At 44.9% G+C, this 21,385-nt stretch overlaps 1 protein-coding gene across 1 annotated transcript in view; it reads left to right on the top strand.

The window, feature by feature from the left end:
• The first annotated feature begins 14,544 nt into the window (after positions 1-14,544).
• CDC42EP5 (CDC42 effector protein 5) overlaps positions 14,545-21,385 on the top strand; it is a 39,743-nt gene continuing 32,902 nt past the window's right edge. Inside the window, exons 1-2 of the mRNA XM_044278179.1 lie at positions 14,545-14,868; positions 15,360-15,661. The gene's annotated coding sequence lies outside the window, so the exon portion shown is untranslated. The remainder of the gene's footprint in view (positions 14,869-15,359; positions 15,662-21,385) is intronic.

Here is a 21,385-nt window from a genome sequence, read left to right as displayed (position 1 = left end):
GTGAATGAAGAGTCAAAGGGATCTTTGTCCACCACACTGCGGCCTGTGAGTGCCGGTTTGTGGCACTGACCAGAACAGTGTCATGAACCATCTATTCCGAATTACAACCCATTAGATTTCATTTCTGACATAATAGCAGTTGTCAGAACTGGATTGGGCCACTAATTACACTTAATTTATAGGCTGAAGCGTCTGGAAAGACTCTCCTTGCCCTATATTATTATATTGTGTTTCTCATTTACATTTCTCATTCAAATGGTTGGGCTTGCCTAAAATCAGTGAGACATTACACATGCTAAATATCTCTGTAAGCCAAGGCCTACAACAAGTTATGACACGTTTTATTTCTCCATTGTCAAATTGACTTTATTAAATAAATAGAAATGACATTTTAAGGGATCAACGCCTTCCAGAAGCCTGGTTTTGTGATGTTCAGAGAATGAGTTATACTAGAACGCGCATTTCACCTACTTGTCCCACATCTGCGGTCAGAGACTTGACCCCCTGCTGGTCCTAGAGATTAAGTGTGTGTTGATTACCAGTAATTGATTCCATGGATAAGGGCTTGTTCACATGACCGTGTGAAGCCCGGGCCCGTGCTGTGGACCGCAAATTGCGGTCCGCAAAGCACGGGCACCGACCGTGGACCAGCCGCATGGGGATCGCGGACCCATTCACTTTAATGGGTCCGCGATCCGTCCGTTCCGCAAAAAGATAGAGTATGTTCTATCTTTTTGCAGTGCGGAGTCACGGAACCGAATCCTAGAAAGCACTCCGTAGTGTTCCATTCCGTACCATTCCTCGTCTCCGGATTTGCAGACCCATTGAAGTGAATGGGTACGCATCCGTGATGCAGAATGCGCAGCATGCGCGCAGCACATGCTCGTGTGAATGAGCCCTAACTTAGAAGGAACCAATCCAGAAGAAACATATTGGAGTGAAGTAGTAGAAATAGTTTGTAGTCACCTGGCCGGGTCAAGATTAGTCAGTTGGGTGCAGCGCAAAAAATGCTGTCAAAACTACATTGTCATTAACAGAGAGGTGCAGTACTCAGAACAAAGTAACAGAATTAGTCATACTGGCCTAAATCAGAAAAAGGGGATCGCAAATCCAAATGGTGCCCAACCAAACTGGTCATACACATAATACTGGACTGGCTGACTAATGTACATCTCACCGCTGAGGCCAGTGAATGGCTGCTGCAGTCAATGTGACCACAACTCTCTTCCAGTCTTCCTGGAACTACTGGACTAATGAGAGTCTTGGTGCTGAAATGAGATGGAGCTTTCTAAAGTCAATTTTTATTTTATTCTGGGAGGGATGGCAACCACTTTGAGGACTCTTTACATTGCTCAAGGATGAGGCAAATTTTTGTTACCGATAAATGTGCCGAAAATCACCCCCGCAGTATCAGTCATTCATCCCAATGAAGAAGGGATAATTGATGAAAATAAATGCAGCTCGCGTGAGCGGGCAGTGACAGGGATCATCCTGTGTATTGGCACATGCAAATGTGCCCTTAGGGCCCTTCACACGTTACTTTCAGAAAATCCAGTCTCCCATGCATATTTTTTCACAGTAAGGGGATCAGATCTTAGGAGAGAAAAACATCTCCTTATGGGGTGTTTTCACGCTTTTACAGGAGAACGGGTTAACCAAAATGTGATATGCAAGGACCTTTATCTGAAAAATAATCCATTGGTTCGTCAGAGGTTAATATTTCTTAAAGAATCTTAGGTTGCTCTAATCCCAAGCGCTTCCAGCTGTGGCAGTCAAATCTCTTCTCCCTGCACCACTGATGTGACTTGTCCTTCTTACGGTCTCCACCACTGAGCTGCCAAGGTGAGAAAAACTCTTGCCATCCTCATTTGCCCTTGAGATAGAATCCTGGTTACACAGAAACTGCATTTCCTTGTGCTAGGAAATAGGACAAAGTTAAAAGATTAGGCCATGCCAAGTTGTCACTGGCATTCATTAACCCCATGTTTACTCAAAGGGTGAGGTGTTCTATTAAAGACTATGTTGGGCAGTAATCTGCCAGTAAACATTACGTATAAATGCCAGTGACATGTCAGATATTTCAGAAATATCAGTACTAAATATTAAACTTGGCTTCCTTACATTGCTTTTAAGAATTACAGTACAGTACACTACACCCCTAGGCCCCTATCACACGTCCATGTACGTGATGACATACATGACAAGATGGTCAGTGGTTTATCCGTGAAGAATCTGAGTTTGGTCCGCCTGCTCATTTTTTAGCCTCTGTGTGTCATCCAAAATCCACATACACTGATAGGGTGAAAATCAGTTTCCAGAGCATCTCCGACCAGCAATCCTCCATGTGTTTTCCAGAATCTGTCATCTGCTTTTGAACAAGGTATATTGCCAAGCAGGGCCGTAGCTATGGGGGAAGCTGCAGCTTTGGGGCCCTGACCCAGAAGGGGCCCATCCAGGAGGAGGAGGACTAAAGGACTTGGTCAGGGCCCCCTCAACAGTATTACACAATTAAATTATATACAGTGACAGTATAGACAGTGTAGAAAACGGATTGAACAGCTGCCGGCCTGGTGTGAGAGAGCGATCTTTACTAGCCACAGGAATGGGGGCGGCATGAAAGGAAGGGGTCGCTAAAAAAATACTGTGGGATGGAGCCCCATTCAAAAATTTGCTGTGGGGCCCAGTCGTCATTTCTGTTGCCAAGCTTGACCCATCATCAACGACAAGTGTGCTACTGACCTTCATGATAGACCTTATGAACATGGTCATCTCCATAAAAACCCTGAGTTATAGGGAACCACAGAAGTCTATGGATCCAGACCATTGTATGGAATCCAATAGGAAAATATTTCATGGTTAGTGCCCTTAGGGCCGTCCTACATAAGTGCTAGATCTAAAATGTTTTTTATGATATATTCAGCATACACCACATCATATAAAATAAGACAGTTGAATGACTGAAAAGAAGGAATTTTGACTAAAAGCTAATGTATAGGTACCCAAAAATCTCTAAAGAAAAAAACACCCATACACAGCTATGTTGCTGTAGAAATAATAACATACATGGCCACTGGAATGCAGAATAGCAAAAACCAAACTTCCTGTGGTCAAACTTGGCATCATCCTTAAGGGGTTAATTATTATTATTATTATATAATTTTTTTTAAGTAAAAATTTCTGCCTTCGGGCATGAGCTATTCACTGTCTCTTTGGGGTGTGTCTTTCCATTCTAGTAACACTTCAGCAAATACCATTTATTATGTGCAAAAAGATAATACAAGGCACTTACTAATGTATTGTGATTGTCCATATTGCCTCCTATTTTCCCATCACATTATACACTGCTTGTTTCCATGGTTACGGCCACCCTGCAATCTGATGGATTGCAGGGTGGTCATAGCCATGGAAGCGAGCAGTGTATAATGTGATGAAAAAATGAATCCAGCCAGCAAAGGAAGCAATATGGAGAATAACAATACATTAGTAAGTGCCTTGTATTAACTTCCTCTACATAATAAATAGTGAGACAACCCCCTTACGGCTAGTTTCACACATGCGGCACAGCAATCTGGCAGGCTATTCCAGCAGAGAAAGCCGGCCACAGTTCTCTGGATCCAGCATAGCCGGAAAGTGCTGCTTTCTTGCTGGAACCCATTGACTATAATGGGAACCAGCTACTCCACAGCATAAATGCTGAAATTTGTCCGGACGAAAACCGTAACAAAAAATAGAGCATGTCCTATTCTTGTCCATTTTACGGACAAGGATAGGCATATACAATGGATCCGCAAAAAAAAAAAGGAAGCCACAATTTGCAGACCGCAAAACACATACGGTTGTGTGCATGTAGCCTAAGGCTTACTGCACACTAACGTGTGCGCTCGGTGGCGTATTGTGGACTGCAACTTCACTGGGTCAGCAAATCCAGAGATGCGGAATGGAAGCACGGAATGGAACCCTACGGAAGCACTACAGAGTGCTTCCGCGGTGTTTCGTCCCGTACTTCCGTTCCGCAAAAAGATAGAACATTTCCTATCTTTTTGCGGAACGGTCGGCTCGCAGATCCATTAAAGTGAATAGGTCCACGATCCGCTGCGGCTGGCCAATGGTGGGTGTTCGTGCATCGCGGCCCTCAATTTGCGGGCCGCTGCAAGGCCACAGGGTGCACACGTTCGTGTGCAGAAGGCCTAACACTGATAAAACCAGAGGGATTACATTTGTCCATTGTAAAGCATGGGTGAGTAGCAGCCATCCTCTGCAGCCACATCATGTACAGTACGTGGAGGGCCCTATAGATTTAAAGATGTAGGCCTCAAATGACTGTGCCCTCCCTGGTAAATAAATAAAAATGTATTAAAATACAACATACCCCCAAAAAAGTTTTTCTGTCCAGACCACTCACATCAAGAATCACTATCTCTGCTTGGATATATTTTTTTTCTCGCAAAGGCAACTTAAGGCCAACATTTTGACAAGATCTGCGAACAATTTAATGTGTTGGGATGGTCATGTGAGGTCCTTTGTCAAGGGTAACAAAGGTCATACAGGTTAGAGTTTAACCAGTCCAATCCTTGTTTGCCCAGGGGTATGTGGCAGACACTTATCTTGCTTCCCCATTGAAATAATGTGACATTTGGCCAAGCTATAATGGTTACGACAATTTAGTGAAGTGGCGTGAGGTCTCCATGTGCCAGGTCCGTAGCACCACCTTAAGGCCACCAGCGCACAGGTGCGAGTGAACGCACATAAAATCCACACAAAGTCTCTGCAGCAATGTCTAATTGCAGATTTTGGGGCGGATGTAATGCGGTTTTGCCGCAGATCTCAACCCTCCATTGAAAAGGGTAAAATCCACAGCTAAAGCCGCAAACATAAAGACTGTAACACGCCATTTATTTTTTAATCTGCGCGGCAGGTCAATTTCTGCACGGAAAAGATCCACAAAGTGTACATGAGATTTGTGTGATCTCATACACTTTACTGGTAGTGTAATACGCTGCAGATTTCCCACAGAGGAATCCACGCGGAAAAACTGCAAATATTCCGCAATGTGCGCAGGGGCCTAAAGGGCACATGTTAGCAGGATCTAATAGGGCTCTCTCAGCTGATTAAGTCCTAATTTGCATATTTCAAAACCCCTTCTAAAGGCAGCAACAGATTGGTGGAAGAAAGATGTTTATAGTCAGCAGGGTCAGCCGTAACAAGCATTATGGCTGTTGGTCTAATAGCGTTGACCCTGTTAAAAGATGCCCTTTTATGATGAAAACGGCAGAGGAATCAGCGGCACAGGCGGCTATGAGCACCACTGCTATTTTATGAGTGCCCTGCCAGCCAAAAAAAGGGCCAGGGCATGATAACGCTCCTGATATCTATCACCATTATAAGGCTTCATTCACATCTCCGGTAAATGAATCCGGCAGACTGTTCCAGCAGAGAAATAGCCTGCCGGAGTTCACCGGATTAGGCATTGCCAGATACTGATCACTGATGGACTCAATAGACCTGTGATGGCTAACCTCCGGCACTCCAGCTGTGGTAAAACTACGACTCCCAAGATGTACACTTGCTTGCCTGTTTTCTCAGAACTCCATAGAAATGAATGTAGCATGTTGGGAGTCGTAGTTTTACCACAGGTGGAGTGCCGGAGGTTACCCATCACTGCCATAGACTATAATGGGATCCAGTGGGGATTTGGCCACTTTGCAGCAAAGTTCTGGCTTTCGGACAGACAAGAAACCCAGCCCTCATGCCGGAAAGCAGAAGGATACCTGGCAGTGAACGGCAGTATCTGGCAAGCTGTCCTCTGCTGGAACAGCCTGCCGGATACGTTTACCGGAGATGTGAACGAAGCCTTATGTAACCTGTAATAGGGTTTTTAGGAAACTTTTTCTGAAGCCCACATGGTTGCCCAGTTTTATTTTCCCACGATGATATCAATAGAAAACACTGTAAAAACCTAATAAATCCGTAGTTTTTGCATGTAGTGATACAATGCGTTCTTCTCTGGAAGTAGGTTGCTGATTGTGGTCTTCTGCGGCACTACCGCCAATGCATATACCCTAGTGAGATACTGTGGTTGGTTTAGTGTAACTGAATTACAGGTAGTCACAGACCAGGAGGGCACATACCAAATTTTTCTGCCTCTCGCAAACTAATTCTCATAATTCCTAATATATTTAAACTCAAGATTCCAGTCACTGGAGACATCAATTTACCGTTAATCCTGTGGAACAAAATCCCCTTTCACAAAACCCTGTACACCAGACGCTCTTCACCAGTAAAAGTAAAAAGGTGTTGGAACTAAAAATCCCACCTAATGAAATGAAAGGACTGCAGTTAATTTGAAAACACACACAGACTTGTGTACTCCTCGGTGGGGGGCGACTGCCCAGAAGCCATCTTAATCTGCAATCAAATAAGTGGAGATTAGAAGGACACAGGAGGCCCTCTGAAGAAAGAAGGTGGGAGGACCTGATTTATCTGCATCAGTCACTCACAAGTCTGAGGTTCCTTGTGTCAATTGTCCTGTTCAGAGATTGTCACTGTACATAATTAATGAGCCAGTCTAGAACACAACATATAGTCTACTATGGAATGCGTATTGTGGGGGGAGGTGGTCCCTGGTGCTACATGGCCAAAGGCATCGAGGGGTTTGCCTTCATGTTGGGACAAGTCCTTGCAATGATTTAGAGGGGTTATCTCAGGACTAAATTAAAATCCGACATCATCTAATACTTGACAATTTCTTTGTACCAGAGCTAGAACCAGCCCTGTACCTCACATGGATTCACACCACCCCCATTCATTGCTCCAATTCCTCTCCTAGTTTCCCTTCAGGATGGCAGCTCAGGGGGCACATCTTTACTGCTCTCTCCCTATTACAGCTCAGGAGGCATGTCCTTTCTCAGGGGTTGTGTCCTTTCTGCTGCAGCTCTCTCTAGCACAGCTCAGGAGGCATGTCTCTTCTCAGGGGTTATGTCCTTTCTGATGCAGCTTTCTCCCTATAAAGCCTCATGCACATGACACGACCCCCAATTATAGAGCCTGTCCTTTTATTGTCCATTTTGCAGATAAACGTAGGCTTTTATACAGTGCATTGACTTACATTGTGTGCCAGGACGGATCTGCTTAGCTCCGCTTCGTCAGGTGGACAGCAAAATGCTACAGGCAGCGTTTTGGTGTCCGCCTCCAGAGCGGAATGGTGACTGATCGGAGGCAAACTGATGCATTCTGAGCGGATCCTTTTCCATTCAGAATACATTAGGGCAAAACTGATCCATTTTGGACCGGTTGTGAGAGCCCGGAACGGATCTCACAAACGGAAAGCCAAAACGCCAGTGTTAAAGTAGCCATAGCTGGGACTGTACAACACTGCGGATTTGCTGCATGAAAATCCGCTGCTGCAAATCCACAGCTAATCAGTCACATATGGGCATAGCCCTACTGTGTATGGGGGTTTTAAGTGTGGGATCGAGGGTGCCAGCTCTGGGTACTTAGGACATCAAGGCCAGTGACCCCCTTCAGTGGTGACAGGGGATGCCCCTTGTGCTGGCCCTGGTTATGAGCAATGTTCCCATCATGTTGGTGGCAAACTGGACCGTAGTAAATCAACCAAGGTGGTAGTTAGTGCCATATGTGAGATCTACTGCACAAATAGGAACCAACGTAGTGGAGTGTATGAGCAGAGACAGCATAAAAGGGAACATTTAGGGACGATTTACCACAAGGGGAATTTCTGAAGTCAGTTTTGCGTGAGTCTGCTTTGGCATACTTTATGCCAGATTTATCAAATATTGTATTTTGTTTAATAAATTTGTCTTATCCTTAGGGCTCATGCACACAAATGTATTTTCTTTCCGTGTCCATTCAGTTTTTTTTTTTTGCGGGTTGTATGCAAAACCATTCATTTCAATGGGTCCGTAAAAAAAAAAAAAGGAAGTTACGCCATGTGAATTACGTTTCCATATATCTATAGTTTCGTTCCGCAAAAAAATAGAACATGTCCTATTTTTGTCCGCATTACGGACAAGGATAGGACTGTTCTATTAGGGGCCAGCTGTTCCGTTCCGCAAAATACGGAATGCTCACGGACGTCATCCGTATTTTTTGCGGATCTGCTTTTTGCGGACTGCAAAATACATACGGTCGTGTGCATGAGCCCTTAGACCTAAGACTTTTGTCTAGAAAAGCTCCTCCAGTTTTCCTATTCCACCTTCCTACTGAAATGAGAATGTGACTTTTTCAGCCGTATTTTTTGCGGATCCTCTTTTTGCGGACTGCAAAATACATACTGTCGTGTGCATGAGCCCTTAGACTTTTGTCTAGAAAAGCTCCTCCAGTTTTCCTACTCCACCTTCCTACTGAAATGAGATTGTGACTTTTTCAGCGACTTTTGAAAAAGTCTCTGATAAATCTGGAGTGAAACTCTTTAACGGGAACTAATGTCAGCACAAATAAGAGACAGGTGAGTTGATTTCAGCGGTCTGTCATTTATAAGGTAAAAGTAAGTGGTTGCCGAGAACCAACATCACAATCATTGCAGACTGGGCCTGGAAAAGAGTCCCGGCCACCTGAGAAGAGTCCTGGTTATTCATGAATTCCTGCTCTCCTGCCCACCTGCTGATGGCTGACAGTCTTCTACCTAGTTTTCTCTCTTTCTCTCTAGGAGAGAACTGCCAATCATCAGCAAATGGGTGAGAGAGCAGGAGATAATGAATAACCATGACTCTTCTCAAGTAGATTTGACTCTTTTCAAGGCCTGGGCTGCAATAATTATGATGCTGGTTCTCAGCAGCCACTTTTAGATCATGAGTGACCCACCGCTAAGATCAGCATTTCTGTCACTATTTTATGCTGCCCTCAGTGAGGTCGGAATAAAGTTGATGACAGGTTCCCTTTAGTATAACTAAACAAGCCCAATTTGCCATACCTACTTCAAAACTGGAGTGAGTGGTATAAAACCGCAAAAAAATGTGCGCCAGCAAGTTCAAAAAGTCACAAAAGCCCTGTTTGGTGGCTTTTTGAAGTAAGAATTCTGGAGTTAAAGGGAACAGGAGCAACGCGATTACCCGGGAGTGGGGTAAGTATAACCTATATCAGGTGCCTGGGCATTGGTGGAGTCATTATAGGGGCTGGATAATCCCTTTAAGGTATGATAAATCTGCCCTCATGTTCCTTCTCAAATGTAGCTCCTCTCCTTCTGAGTAGCTGCTAACATCTGTGACTTGCTTCTTCATAAGTTATCAACCTGCCACCTCTATTAAGAATGGAATGCAACAAGCAATAAGACATTGAGAAGATTCTCAAGGAGCTCCGAGTGCCTGTTTTTTTTACACAGGTGAAGCCTCATACCACTGACTTCAAACCTCTTCAGGCAATCCGCAGACCCAAGGTCATAAGAATTTACTGGAATCTAAAGCCAGCTCTCCAGTAAATCTGCCAATGTCACGGCCGTATTTCAAGTGACATTCCATATGTTGCCTGCAAAGTCCAAAGTTATTTTATAGCTATTGACTTCCTCTATTATTTAGATTTACCTATGGGACATAACTATATTGCTAGCGTAAGGATACACCACATTAATACAAACACTATACCGCCATCCCGTGCAGCAGAGATCAACAATATCAATGTCCTGAGAGACTAAACTGTAGAACACAGCGGGTCCTTTAGGCGAGAGAAGATAGTTTATATTGTGTGTCGTCTATGTGCAGAAATGTCTCATATGACATACACGGATGTCTGAAGAATATATATCCACCGATACCTTACAGTAACTACCTGATGTTCACCCCAAAAAAATTGTAAAAGTTTGTTGGAAGCTATAAAGAAAAGGGTACGTCTACATGACGACATTTTTGTAATGCCGCGTGATATTTTTATAATGATAGTCTATGTTGTCGCGCTGCAACACGACAGTGGCACCAAGATCCATCCAAGTTGGATTTTTTTTGTGACTGTCATACCACAGTATGTCACATGTCACAGTGCGGCACCATAGACTATCATTACAAAAAATGTTGCGCAACAATACTAGAACATAAATGTCGCAGTGTAGTTGTACCCCATTGTCACACGACTAGTGACGTACCCTAACTTTTACATACGAGCAATGATATGTACAATATGGCATCAACATTTCCTGCAGCGTTGTACAGATGTTCTCACTCATATCAGTCCCTGTCCCAACTGGGGGTCACAATCAAATTTCCCTATCATAGTCACACAGAATGGGGTCAATTTCACTGTAAAAGCCCTTTATCGCGAACTAGCGTCTGTATGAACTGGGTCTGGGTGCCATCAATCACCTGACATACAAGCAAACGCTCGTCCATCAGGTGATCACATCTTTCCTGTGGCACAGTTTGCCGGTAGCAAACAGACAAATGCTGCAAACAGCAAATCTGTATGAGAACAAAGGATCACAGCAGAGATTGTTCATCCCGGTACAGAGGGATTGATTGCTGCATGTAAATGCAGTTAGAACTTTGGCGCAGGCAGTTAATGTTCAGCTCATCCCCAGTGATTGCCTGTGTATCCACATAAGACCTCATGCACACAACCGTAGTTTCGTTCCGCATCCGATCCGCAAAAAATGCGGATTCATTCATTTCAATGCACGTCAGCATAAAAAATAAATAAAAGAACATGTCCTATTCTTGTCCATCAGGATAGGACTTTTCTACAGAAGTTAATAAATAAATGGTGGCGTGCACGCGGCTGGCAACCGTGTTTTACGGATCTGTGATTTGCAGACCACTTATGGTCGTGTGCATGAGCCCTAAAAGTGTAGATGACCAGACAACCTGAAATAAACCCATGCAAACATGAGGGATACATTCAAACTCCAAATATGTTTTACTTAGGCCTTATGCACACGACCGTTCCGTTTTTTGCGGTCTTCAAAATACGGAAGCCACCCGTGTGCCTTCCGCAATTTGCGGAACGGAACAGGCGGCCTATTGTAGAAATGCATATTCTTGGCCACAAAACGGACAAAAATAGGAAGTTATATTTTTTTTGCGGGCCACGGAACGGAGCAACAGTTGCGGACAGCACACAGAGTGCTGTCGGCATCTTTTGCGGCCCCATTGAAGTGAATGGAACAACGGTCATGTGCATGAGGCCTTATTCAGTGGTTACACACTGGAAAATCCTTATTGGCCTCCTTCACACAGTCCTTTTTTTTACATTTTATTATTATTTTTTTGTATACGTTAAAAAGGCTTTTTTTCAGACGTTTCTCCATTCTCATAGAGATATTAAAAGGAAACAATGTCACACCTACAGCATGCTGCATTACCCCTAATACAGGAGCTCAATGCAACAAAGACATGAACAAGACATTGGGGCAGATATACTAAGAGCGCCGTCACATTCGCCTGTCTTAGTATAACATCCGTTTGCCCAAAAGGCACAGGCCTCTTAACAAATTTGACGTATCTTCTGGAAATTCAACTCAACGCAGGACATGGGCACTTTTACCCTGGACAGTTGTCAGGAACGGGTGTTTCTACAAACGGTCATCCCTGATAATTGACCAAAGGGGTTGTCTCACGTTTGCTGCAAACTCAGAATCGCAAAAACATCAAGCAGGGTTGGATTTTTTGCGTTCCTGCGGTTGCACCACAAGCTGCATACTATTAAACTAATTACAGCCGCATTGTTTCTTCTGTCCTCATTGTTAATAGGCGAGCAGGGGCAGACTGGGAACTTAAAGTGCCCCTGGAAAAAACTAAAAGTGGCCCCATGTCGTAGGCGGGTCTAAATTGATAGGGGGCAGGGCAAACACAAGTAGGCGGGGCCAAAAATACCATATTGAGGCACAAAATACCGCCCTAGCAGAGCCAAATACCTCAGTGCAACACTATAAACTTACCCCGCAGCATTAAAAAAACACAGCGCAGCACAAAATACTGCCCCAGCAGGACAAAATACCCTCTAAGAAGCTGCCCCTCTGCCACGTTCTGTCCTCCTACTGCCTCAGGATGGCAATAAGGTTGAATTCAGGAGGGCATCTGTGGTCTCCAGCCAGGTAAATAACGTAATTGACGCCCCCAGCATTAATTAACTCTGGGAGTGACAGATCATTACTTACTTGGCTAGTGGGCGTGAGGAGGGTTAAAGGGGTTATCCAACCCCTATAATGCTTCATATGCCCGGGCCCCTAACACAGGTTGCTCCCCGACACTCATGATGCAGGGGAGGCTCGTCCTCGTCGTGGCCCGCTATTGGCTGCTCCCCCCACCCCAGATGTTTTGATCCACGTGACGGGGAGATGCACCGGCAGCCCTGCGGGCATCAGGAGTGACGCGTGTGCCGTAAGCAAGGTTAGTACAACCTGTGTGAGGGGCCCGGGCATTATAGGGTTTGGATAACCCGTTTAAGGTGGCGCCTTGGGCATCAGCCCATTGGGAAAATTCCCTGTAGAGTATGTGTCCTATCCGCCCTTGTAGGCGAGCAGTTTTGCAGGTTAGGGTACTTTCACACTTGCGGCAGAGGACTGCCTGATGCGGATCCGTCTGACACATGCATTGCAATACCAGATCCGTCTCTCCGGTGTCATCTGGAAAAATGGACCCGGATTGCCGGAACAATTAATGCCGGCACTAAATACATTTCAATGGAAATTAATGCCGGATCCGGAATTTCGGCAAGTGTTCAGGATTTTGGGCCAGAGAGAAAACTGTAGCATCCTGCGGTATTTTCTCCGGCCAAAAAACTTAAGAGGGACTGAACTGATGCATCCTAATGCATACTGAACGAATGCTCTCCATTCAGAATGCATTAGGATAAAACTGATCCGTTTTTTTCCGGTATTGAGCACTTAGGACGGAAAAATGCTAGTGTGAAAGTACCCTAAAGGTACAACACAACTGCGCCATGTGGTCGTACCTTTACCACACGGTCATTAAGAATGAAGACAGAAGAAACAATGCGGTTGTAATTAGTTAATAGGACGTGACAAGCGCAGCACGGCCACTGAGCACGATCATACCCGGGCATAACGCTGCCACTGCCAGCTAATACATGAGATAATAGACACACGGCAGCAGGGTGGCCAACTCTCTAGAAATTTCTGGGCAGTACGTAAAAATTGGCGACTTTTTTTCTCTCGTGTCAGTGATTTTTTTTTTAGGCTGCTGGTACTTGACTACATCATTTTGGTGGTAATTCTCTTCATTTTAGGCTACTTGTACAGACGGAGCCACACCGATAATGCAAACGCTTGTATCCGTTCAGGACGAATCCGTTTGCATTATTCATAAAAAAAAAAAGTCTAAGGCTACTTTCACACTAGCGTTCGATCGGATCCGTTCTGAACGGATCCGATCATAATAATGCAGACGGAGGCTCCGTTCAGAACGGATCCGTCTGCATTATATTAGCAAAAAAAAGCTAAGTGTGAAATTAGCCTCAGACGGATCCGTCCAGACTTTTACATTGAAAGTCAATGGGGGACGGATCCGCTTGAAGATTGAGCCATATTGTGTCATCTTCAAACGGATCCGTCCCCATTGACTTACATTGTAAGTCTGGACGGATCCGCACGCCTCCACACGGCCAGGCGGACACCCGAACGCTGCAAGCAGCGTTAAGGTGTCCGCCTGCTGAGCGGAGGCTGAACGTCGCCAGACTGATGCAGTCTGAGCGGATCCGCATCCATTCAGACTGCATCAGGGCTGGACGGAAGCGTTCGGGTCCGCTCGGACAGCCGAACGCTAGTGTGAAACTAGCCTAAGTCAAAACGGATCCGTCTTGACTTACATTGAAAGTCAACGGGGGACGGATCCGTTTTCAATTGCACCATATTGTGTCAGTGAAAACTGATCTGTCCCCATTGACTTACATTGTAACTCAGGACGGATCCATTTGGCTCCGCATCGTCAGGCGGACACCAAAACGCTGCAAGCTGCGTTTTGGTGTCCGCCTCCAGAGCGGAAGGAATAGAGACCGAACAGAGCCAAACTGATGCATTCTGAACGGATCCTTATCCATTCAGAATGCATTGGGGCTAAACTGATCCGTTTTGGGACGCTTGTGAGAGCCCTGAAACGGATCTCAGAAACGCCAGTGTGAAAGTAGCCTTACAGCTCACAGTACATGCTGGTAATGAGGTGTCATCAAAATATGGGGCAGAAGACATGGATTACTTATGATAAGCGAACTTGTGCCTTGAAGTTTGGCGTATAAGTTATAGCCGGTGGTAACTGAATTCGTCGATAACCCGAACCTTGTACGCCGAACTTGAAAACAGAAGTTCGCTCATCACTACTTATAATCTTTATCATTCATTGCGGATTTCCAATTTGTCCGTAAAAAACACTGGCTATCCGATATTTTGGGATTGGCTCCGTCTCCATCCTCCCTGCCGCGTTTTGTATCTGTCTGATCCTGAACACTGGAAGAACAGTCTTCTTGGCTCCTTGTGCCCAACCTCAAGGCATGAATCACAAGGCAGATCTCTCAATCTGGAAGAAATTACACTAAAAAACAGTCTCAGGAAATTCCAACAATGGTCTGCAGGGCAGGGGTCGAGCAAGCCATGGAGGAATGTCTACCACTTCCTCCCTGAGCTTGCAGCCACCACAGCACAGTGCCCAGGACAAGGGGCGGCTGTGTGTGACTACCCGGGGCCCTCATTTCAGGGCCACTGACTGAACCTTGTGCTGCCAGCTCCACGCAGAAAAGTCAGGAAACTTTCGGGATGCGTGACGTCATCACGCCCCTTTAACTCTTTCCTGCGCACAGGAAGGGGGAGGAGAGGCGCCGTTGAGCAGGACGTGGACTGCATTCTCCTTCTATACGTCCATGGTGACACCATCCCACAGGCAGCTGGTGGCAGGATGGACTCTGAGCCCTAGTCTGGTAAGTCCATGTGGCCGGCCACAGAGAGTAGGTGTCATGTGTGCGTATTATTATTTGTATATGTTTTATCTTGTATTAGTTTGTTTTTAATGTATTTGTTTCGTTTTTTAAATTATATTGACATTTTTTATTTTTGCTATTTTCATGTAGCTTTATTAGGGTGCTAGCATTTGTATTTTATAGACTTTTATGTTGTTTTCAATAATATTGTCTGGGAGGGGGTTATGTGTAATTGTAAAATATTCACATTTCAGCTGTTTACTTTTGAACCTAGTTTTATATAACTTTTTTTAGTAGATTCAATTTATACTTTTTTTTGTGTGTATATATATATATATATATATATATATATATATATAATATAATTATAATTTTTTTTAAATGTATCAAGTCTATGGTGTATATTTTCCAGCAGGAGCTGTGGGGGGGCACCTAGGGTGGTCTGTTTGATTCGATTTTTGAGGTTGCCTTGTTTTATCTGATGCTTGTAGGCGATAAAGAGTTCTTCTTCTCCTTGAAGCCCCCGCCCAGAGAGCTTCCACTCCAAGATCAGGAAGACGTTAGAAGAGGGATCTAGTAGGCGCCTCTGCTGGTTGACATACAACACCCTCTGAAGGACGCAGGCAGCTTGTGGATAAACTCCTGATATCTGAAAGAAGCCCCCCCCCAGGAGGGAAGAGATCTGGAATCCCCACAGTGATCTGCTGTTTGATCCTCTGGATTACAAAATACAAAAAAAGGAAAAAAGACTGAGATTAAGAAGTGAGATTACCATTCAACTGCATTAGGAAAGGTGAGTTGGTTGAATGCATGCAAATTAGAGGCAGGTATGGTGGTTGCGGATAGCCCCTGGAAATGTGTGCAGTCTGGCAATGATCGGGTTAAAAACTGAAGGTCTAGCAGCAGTTATTCAGGGTGGGATCCCTATTAGAATATTCTCTTAACTCTTTCCCTTCCATAGCGCTGCTTTTAGTAGTAGGAGTAGAATGCTCTTTTAACCCTTTCCTTTTCCAGAGTACACAGTTTAAAGGGAACGCTGATTTGGGCACCACGTCCCTTCAGATCAGCCGCCAGGGGCTTTTTAGGGGGGTGGCTGATGTCACTTATACCCCCCTCTTGTAAAAAGTCCCATGTATGTAGCAATAATAATCCCAGGCTAATTTGGACCCTATGGGCGGCTCTGTGCCTGCAGCCAGGGGGGCTTCCTGAGTTTTGGAGTCTGGTGGGGCCATGCACAGGGAGATCATTAACACAGGAAGTGAGCGCTGACGCTGGGTGCTGGGAATTGCTGATGAGTGTAACGCTATCAATGGCTTGTGCAACATGTGTCTCTAGGTGCTTTATTGTCCTGTAGACTGGTCAGACTCGGGACAGCTATCTTCTACGTGACCTGAATTCTGAGGTTTTTCACTAAAATGATGGTGGTCGTGAAGGGGGCATGCACTGCAAGAGGACTATGATGAGCAGAGTACTTTTCCCAGATTTATTTTTTCCACCTCATTTTATTGGTCGGGTCACTAATAGATGGCATTGTATGGCTGGGCACTGGGGCACCTCTTAAATATTAAATAGACCATGTGTGTGACCTGTGCTGTAATCAGGAGTCTGCCAAGAACTGAGCATTCCCATCCTGCGTTATGGGATTGTTACAATCTGCGTTGTTCTCCTTCTATGTAGCAGATGTCCATGGATTGCACTGATGTCATCTGTGTCCATAGATACCCGCTATTACTGTGTGTATACGGTCAGATCCATACACATTACTGAAAAGTTGGTATAACTTGGTAATTTCGGGGGGGGGGGGGGGGGGGCCTGACGGCATTCTGGTACTGTCGGCATGACTGATACTGCGTTCCCAATGAGGATTGTTCCTTCAAAATACAAGGTTGCATGTGTGTATGGGGAAGGGGGGGGGTAAAGTAAAGCTAACCATAGATGGGATAAAATGTATTGCTCCCAATCCTCCGTACAAATGCGTTTTCTGCTGGGCTGAGCATGCTTGTGTTGTGAATAGGTGAGGGGAGAAAGCTGCCGCTAGACACCGTATACCCCCCCCCATCCCCAAGAACAAAAGGATCAGGCATGTTGGATTTCGCCTGTCACAGGTGTAGCGTCAAGAGTCATACACATTAGCTGGTCAGCCGCACATCTAATGTATATGGGCAGCTATAGTCCCTAGAACGTTTCCAACCACGTGTCACTCAGAGTTATGACCATAGGAACTGTTTGGGGCGTGTCCTGCATGTGCTGCCGGTCACTGTATGAGTTTTAGGGCATCGGGCTAAAAAGCTTTGAATCCTGCCCTTGGGATGTCATTGCCTTGAGATTCCTGTGCATTGACTCTTTGAAATGGAGATTGCTAATTTATTCAGGGGCTCAGTGAATAAGCATATGTATTCACAGCAGCACACAATAAAACCGCTCTGGGGGGCTTTGTCAGCTTTTTTTAAGGATGTGCTTTCAGTATTACAAACAGCCTGGCTGGTGCTGGCATCAATGCCCCTGACTCCAATAATGGATTGTTTCAGAAAGTTATCGACTCGTCCTCTTCTGTCAAGCATCAGCACATGGTAGAGCTGTGGGCACTTCCTCCATATGGCATTGTGTGACATGTATTCACCCCTAGAAGTAACATTTATAGTGGAGAGCACCTGATACAAATCCATAGGTCGACCAGACCGGCTGACCACCTACCTATGAAATAGCCAGCTGACTTTCGTTCAGCCTATGTCAAGAAAGAAAGAATTGGGCATATTGAATATCGACATGCCTGATCCTTTTTTCTCAAGGGGAAAAAAGCCACTGCCAGAGATGTCGGGCGGCGGCTTATTACCTTTTCCCACTTAAAGGAGTTGTCCGGGTTCAGAGCTGAACCCGGACATACCCATAATTTCACCCAGGCAGCCCCCCTGATGGCATTGGAGCATTTTGTGCTACGATGCGCTCCCTTGGCCTGCGCTAGATCGCGCAGGGCAAGGGCTCTTTCATTTGCAATAACACACTGTGTTCAGTGACGTCACCGGCTCTGATAGGCGTGCTTTAGCGCCGCCCTGTTTTACTGGCTAGGGCAGCGCTAAAGCTGGCCATCGGTGTCAGTGATGTCACTGGGTTCACTGCTGGGCAGAAGCTTCCGCCTGGCAGCCCTATGGAGAGCCCGGTTCGTCACCGGAACTCTTGAAAATGCCTTTGCCCTGCGCGATTTAGCGCCGGGCAAAGGAGAGCATCGGAGCATGAACTGCTCCGATGCTCAAGTCAGGGGAGCTGCCTGGGTGAAAATAGGGATATGTCCAGGTTCAGCTCTGAACCCGGATAACCCCTTTAAAGGGGTTGTCTCATGTCAGACATTGATAGCATATTGTTAGGATGTACCATCAATGTCAGTTGGGAGCATCCCATGCGCGAGCAGGGCCATCCGCCTTTCACCTGTATGGGAGTTCCGAAAATAGCCAAACGCTAACTTGGCTATTTCCGGCAATCCCATAGAGTTGGCGGTGCACTCTCCATTCGCCACTATGGGACTATCAAAAATAGTCGAGTGCACTCGATCAGCTATCCTTGGAACTCCCATAGCAGTAAATGGAGAGCCCAGGCACACTCTGCTCTCTCGTCCTGGAGATACAAACGGGTCCCAGAGGTGGGACCTTCAGCTGTTTCACTTTGGTGGCATATTCTAGCGACCCTATGCTATCAATGTCTGACTTAAGCTTGTCAGAACTAAGCATGCATGTCTATGGGGAGTTTGTTAGGAATAGCTGTCATTCAGTGGCAACTTTTGAACGTGTAATGCCAACCTTATGCCCCATAGACTTCTGAGGCTGCAGTATTGTGATAGTATGGTGGTGTGTATGAGCCCTTATAGTTGTTTCTGGGAAATCTCAGTGACCAACATAAAGGCCACAATAAGCGTCTAGCAGAGGACCTCACCTAGCCTTCCTTGACTGCTGATAATACTGAGTGACAGACGGGCCTAGTTATGTGATAACGTGTGGACAACTGGTGTCACATAACGGCCAGGTTTGCCTTTCAGGAGTGACAACTCCTAGGCTACCGTAGTTGTGGTCATATTGGTTGTCACACAGCAACCCCAGAAGAAGCTACAACAGAAGGGACCATTTAAGGACTTAAATGTAATGATACTGGGGGAGATTTATCAAAAATGTTGTAAAAGAAGACTGGCTTAGCTGGCCATAGCAACCAATCAGATTCCAGCTTTCGTTTTCCAAAGGAGCTGTAAAAAATGAAAAGTGAAATCCGATTGGTTGCTATGGACAACTTGGGCTGGGTTGACATCACATTTTTCCCTCATGCGTTTGATGTATACAAAACACGTATACATGGATGCCTCAGGCTGATGTCATACAGTGGCATCCCTTCACCATAGTGTTCCAGTGTAAAAAGAAAAAAAATATATACTTTTTTTTTTTTTTTAACCCAACTCTACAGGCTACAAGCTCGTGGTGTGTTGTGTTTTTGTATCTTTTTTTTTCCTCTAATGTATATGTCAAAGGGAGACATAAAATTGTGATGTGAACCCACCCTAAGCCAGTTTTCCTTACATCAGTTTTGATACATCTACCAAACTATTTTTTTGTATTTTTAGCCTAGTTTTTGTAAATCTGCAGGTGAACATTTGACCCTCAAGCTTTTCAATGGTTAAGTGTGTTTAATAAATGTGATCCTGACAAATGACCTACTAGGGAGGGTTCTAATCCCAGTGTAATTATTTGCCTTAGCTTACCCTTCATATTAAAACTTCGTAAACTCTTGCCGAGAAGAAAATGGTTTCCTGAATCCTGTGTACAAAATAAAAAAAACTGTGCTTTGATATGAGGCAAATTGTTCTAAACTTGTCCTTTCTGTTATCCAAACCAAGCCATAGCAGAAAACCTCAAATGCTTTCTTCCTAGATAAGTGGTTTAAAAGGCACAGCTTATCTTTATGTCTCCATAAAAGTAACATACGTGCCCCGTTTCACTGAATGACTTGTTAACTGGGATATCTGGAAAGACGGTTGTCCTCCATGATCCATCCCAAGTATTTTCATTTTCTTACTTCCTGGAGAACCCCTTTAATGTAAAAAAATAAAATAAAAATCAGACATCAAATAGTACACAGGCAATCACTTTCTAACAAAGCTAGAACCAGCCCTGTACCTCACATGGATCCAGAGATCTCCCCATTTATTTATCTGCTAAATTTATATCAAGTGGCATCTCAAAGAGAGTGTCCTTTCTGCTGCAGCTAAGGGGCGTGTCCTTTCTGCTGGCGCTCTCTTCCTATCACAAGCCAGGAGGAAGATGAAGGATGAAACTGAGCATGTGCGGCCTTCTCAGAAAGCAGGACAAAGAAATAAGAAAAAGAACAGCAGGTGGCGCTATATAGCTACATTTTATTGAATAACTTGGTGGTTATACAAAATTTTTATTACATGCAATTACAAAAGTATTCAGATCCAGGTCCTGGTTTGAAAACTGTAGAATATTCATTGTGGGGCAACCCCTTTAAACTTATGACCTAGATTTTCATTAGACGTCCAGTCCATGCCAATGAAAATTGGTTACAACTTTCGTAGGTGACAGAAGCTAGCCATACACAGCCCAAGCTTGAAGAATAAAGCAAGACCATGTTTGATACCTTGTATGGGTAACTAGTGTGCCATATACTATGCATTGAGGTCCAGGAACACCATACAGTCAGGGCATATGGAAGAGGGTTGTCTTCATAAGACATGGTCAGATGGTCTAGGTCCTGAGGTGAGGTGGCCTCAACTTATGTAGACCCATTTACCCTCCTTCATTGGTAACCTACACCCACAAGCAATGCAGTGCAAACAAAAGGGAGGAAGCAAGGGGTCCTAATGCTTTTTCTATCCTACAATGAATGGAAAGAAAGGGCAAGAACCTGGACCTCCTATCTAAAATTTAGGGGCGAGTAATCGTGTGAACCGGCACAAGAAGAAAGCCGCGCTTTGACTTGGAGAGGAGTGACCCACAGTCAGAGCGCCTTTGTTGGTGCAGGTCGCACATTTGTCATGATTGCTTGGGCAGAACTTATTGAGGTTCAATGCAAGCTTTATGAAGCGGTAGGAACACCCAAGTGTCCGAGCTTGTATATGCATGTGTGACATGAAGGTGATGTATGCGTGGGAAGAGTTTGTTCTACAGAAACTATATGGATTCTTTCCATGTCATCTTTACATGTTCTGGCCGGGATAACACCTATCATCTCCAGTCATGCTTGTGTATTCCTGCCCTGTTGTAAACTGTTCCCATAAACGCGCTGTCGCTGTGTATCACGTAAACATATCCGCCATGAGTGATTGTTCGCAGGATGTGCTGCCGGGTAAGAGTCCCGTGAAGAGAGATCTTATGGGACTTGAAAGCTGGCAGATGTTTTTCTTAACTGTCATAGTGAAATTTCTGCCATCTGCCCAGCTCAGTTTTATTTTCACCAGTACATGAGGATGGAGCGATTTGTTTACGGCTATTATTCCGCCACTTATAGCAATCAGATCAAT

The sequence above is a fragment of the Bufo gargarizans genome, chromosome 2 (genome assembly GCF_014858855.1).
Source record: "Bufo gargarizans isolate SCDJY-AF-19 chromosome 2, ASM1485885v1, whole genome shotgun sequence".
NCBI lineage: Eukaryota > Metazoa > Chordata > Amphibia > Anura > Bufonidae > Bufo > Bufo gargarizans.
This window is presented reverse-complemented; position numbering and strand designations above follow the sequence as displayed.